Source organism: Lynx rufus, unplaced genomic scaffold (assembly GCF_022079265.1).
Source record: "Lynx rufus isolate CCGP_SWC_20201006 ecotype Redwood Valley unplaced genomic scaffold, mLynRuf1.p SCAF_6, whole genome shotgun sequence".
Lineage (NCBI taxonomy): Eukaryota > Metazoa > Chordata > Mammalia > Carnivora > Felidae > Lynx > Lynx rufus.
In genome coordinates, this window is record NW_025814878.1 from 45105525 (window position 1) to 45109557 (window position 4033).

At 42.7% G+C, this 4033-nt stretch overlaps 1 pseudogene; it reads left to right on the forward strand.

Annotated features, from left to right (window-relative positions):
• Positions 1–1185: 1185 nt before the first annotated feature.
• Positions 1186–1342, forward strand: LOC124527990 (60S ribosomal protein L39-like; annotated as a pseudogene).
• The last annotated feature ends 2691 nt before the right edge of the window (positions 1343–4033 follow it).

Consider the following 4033-nt stretch of genomic DNA (forward strand, 5'->3'; position numbering starts at 1 on the left):
ATCATGACTTGAGCCGAAGTTGGATGCTTACCCTACTGAGCCACCCAGGTGCCCCAGGCATCAAACTCTTGATTTCAGCTCAGGTATCGATCTCAGGGTCGTGAGTTCAGACCCCACATGCTCTGTGCCAGGCATGAAGCCTACTTTTAAAAAACTGGACAGGGGAACCTGAAGTATAATTCTAAGCAGAGAGAGCAGCATAAGCAAAAGCAAAGAGGCAGTTCAGAGTACATTGTATGTAGAGAAATACAAATAACTTGGTACTGCCTCAAGCAGGAGGCATGGAATGGCAGTCAGTGTGCTAGGCAGGGGCCAAGCAATGTAGGGGCAGTTTCGCCATATTAAGAGCAGCCCACCATATCTGAGAGAAGATGGCCAGAGATTCAATTCTTTATATTAACTCTGAGTTATTGACTTGGATGTGGTTTCCTCTTTCCTTCTCTGTTCTAGTCTGGGGTTTCAGTGGGTGTTGCTAACAGCTGGCATCCTGAAGATCCGTGATCTAACAACTTTGGGCTCCCCTCCCTTCTGATCATCAAGATTAGACAGAGACCTTATGTCAAAAGGGAGTCTTTCTAATTTGTCAAGGAATATTAAAGGAAAGGTTGAATACAACTTCCTCTGAAATCCCACGGGAGCCTCACTCAAATCACTTCAACAAAAGAAGAAATGGACATACTCTGAATATAGAAGGAAGAGAGACATGATCTGAGTTTTTAATCTATGGGAGACAACCGATGTGTAAATGGAGAAATTAAACTACCAGATGACCTGGAAAGTGCTAAAATAGAAATATGGGGCAAAGCATCTGGAAATCACAGGACCAACTTGGCTAGAAGAGTTGGGGGAGGCTTGATATAAGAGAACGTTTTTAAACTGGCTCTCAGAGGCTCAGTTGGAGTTTCTAAGAGAATGCGAAGAACAATTCAGACTGAAGAAAGCACAGAGTTGTGAAAGAGTCTGGCATTTCAGGAAACAACGAGCTATTCCATCAGAATGACTCTGGTGAAGGGTTTGAGGGTCAGAGTCACAGAAGCTGAGCCGTAAGAAGTGGATTATGAGGCATCTTGGAGTCACATGGCCAGGTTTGCCTTTTAGAAAGATATTTTTGGGCAGGATAAAGGATGAAGTGGGGTTCTCTCCTTTCTCCACCATCATGCTGTGTGCTGCTGACTGTGTCTCGCCATGTCTTCTCACAAGACTTTCAGGATCATGCGATTCCTGGCCAAGAAACAAAAGCAGAATCGTCCCATTACCCGGTGGATTCAGATGAAAACTGGTAATAAAATCCGATACAACTTCCAAGAGGCGGCATTGGAGAAGAACCAAGCTGGCTCTATAAGGGATCATACATAAGATGACACACATTTATGTTGCCTGAAGGTCATGTGTCCCTATCCCACCACTCTGTAAACCTCCCTACTACCTGAAAGGTAGATGTGTTTTCATCAAGGAAATGACGTTTCTCTGTTATTATGCTTCTGCACCAGTGGGTTGGTTCAGTAATAAACACGTGAGGTCTTTTGATTGGAAAAAAAAAAAAAAAGGATGAAGTGGAATGCAGTGCAAATAGAAGCAGGAATGCTATAGATGAAGCCAATGCAATCCCCCAGGTGAAAAAGGGCGGTGGTCTAATCTAAGATAATGTAGTGGGGATCTTTATGAGGTGGGACTCTCTGGCTTTGTGACTGATTGGCTATGGAAGTGAAAAAGTTCATTTTTTCAAGTCAGGTCAAGAATGACTGAAATTTCTAACCTGGGAAAGAGAGGAGGTAGTAACACCATAAGTCAAAATCAAGAATACTCGAGGTAAAGGAGTTTATGCTTTCCATAAGGCTTCCATTTAAGATGCATTAATTTTGAGGTGACTGAGGACAATCCAACTGGAAATGTCCAGTTGATCTTCGGAAATATTTGTCTAAATTTAGGAGAAAGATCGGGGCTGGAAATGGGGATGGGGAAATTATTTTGGGTTGAACTGTATGAAATTGCTAACATTTGGTCACATTTTATCTACAAAAATGGCAATTGGCATGTGGGCGAGTATTTCATATGGGAAAATATACAGAGTAAGAGAAAAGAGGTGAGTACCAAGGGTAGGATATTACCTGGGAAATGTTGATTTCTGGCCATGGACAGAGACGGAGAAGTGGTGAAGGATATTGCACAGAATTGGTAGAAGATAGAGATATAGGGGAAATTCAAGAGGGAGTAATGGTATAGAAGCCAGATGAGTGCTTCTCAAAAAGGAAAGGGTGTTCTTGAGCCTCAACTGCTACAGAGGATGCAAGTCTGAAGGCAGAAACAGGACTCTGAACTTGGCAGTTGGGAGATGGCTGTAACCCCAGCAAGAATTTTGGCAGAGTGGAGACAAGAGCTGGACTGTAAGAGGTCAAAAAAAGGGGGCTGACCTCAAGGTTTCATTTCCTTGTGTGTTTTGTTTTTTAAGGTTTGAGGAGGTTTGCACCTATTTATGTATATGAGGGAGAAGCCAAAGTAAGGAAAATAGTTGAAGATACAAGACAGAAGGAATGAATAATGGAGAGAACCAAGTCTTGAAGGAGGCAGAAGGGTAGCCTTGAATGCCTAAGAGGAGAGGTTTGCCCCAGATGGAAGGGACAGAGGCTCACTAAAAGCAGTGTTAAGTCCCTACCCAACGTATGCATTTCCAGTCACGCACTCTGACAGATCACATTTATTAGTGCCATTATGTTGTCATGGGACAGAAGTCCTCCTCAAAGAGAAAGATGGCAAATATTTTAATTACCAGTGCTTCTTTCCAGAGATCGGCAGTAATGCCTTTGATGTATTCTTGGGCACGCCTACCTTGCAGCCTGCAGCAATCACAGCTAAGCCCTCTCCACTGTTCACCGTGAGCCTGCCCATCCCCTAGAAAGACCTCCAAAACTGTCCAAACAGCTGTTTGGTGAGCACAGAAGGAGGGTGTCAGAATTCACTCTGTCAACCTCTAAGGAGATGTTTCTCCAAAGAGGACATTTCTTCGGGCCCTGCAGTTAATGGTCCCAATGCCCTATCACCGAGTAGAGTTGGGGCAAAGGGCTTCCCTTTGCTTCCAGTTTCTAACACTACCCAAAGGGGAAATTCATCACCCAGGACAACTAGTACTCGCTTAATGATGCGTCACAAACATAGATGCTGTCTTAACATTCCCAGCTAATCCTGTCCTAGTTCTCATCACTTTAGGTCAAAATGCTAATATTATGTTGGGTTCATCTAATCAGAATAGTAGGAAAAGCAGGATTAATAACATGAGCCTCCTCATCTAGAGAAGTTAATAAGTGAAAGATCCAACAACCCGATCCTGTAATAAAAGAGTCCATTAGGTGAGGGACCCATGTTGCCACCTGAGCTGCCCAGAAACCTGGAAGCTTGGGGAATGTGAACTATTGGTCACAGAGACCAGCTGAGAGACCAGGAAGTTTCCTACTAAACCTCTCATATATTACCCACATTGTACCTACAGGTATCCAACTTGTCAATTTAGAGCTCTGTGTCTGGTACAAGGGTTCTATCTGTCATAAGAGATGCTCAATAAATATGGTTCTAACAAATGAGCAAGTGAGTGAATGAACGGCGTTGCCAAATAACCACACCATTTATCCAAATAAATAAATAGCATGTCTATTTATTTGGAGATGTCAGAGTGTCTTGGTGCTTGTGTGTGCATAAAAGAGAAAATGAGGCAGGTCCTTTGGAAAGTTATCTTACTACCAGTTCCTAATCTAAAATGGTGAAACCAATTTTTTAATAAAAGACCACAGATCTTCAATGTGTGTACGTATGTGTGTGTGTATGTGTGTGTGTGTACATAGATAATACATCGATATACACACACACACAATGGGGGATGTAGCCATCTGTAAGATCATAACTTGGAGTAAGATGATCTTGGATCCTGAAAGATTGCAAGAACACTGATGCAATTTGCACCTGGTAGCTTCAAGAGGATTTGTACTCATCTTTTGAGATAAGTAAAACAGTAATGAAACCAGCAGCCCAAGAAATTCTGAAT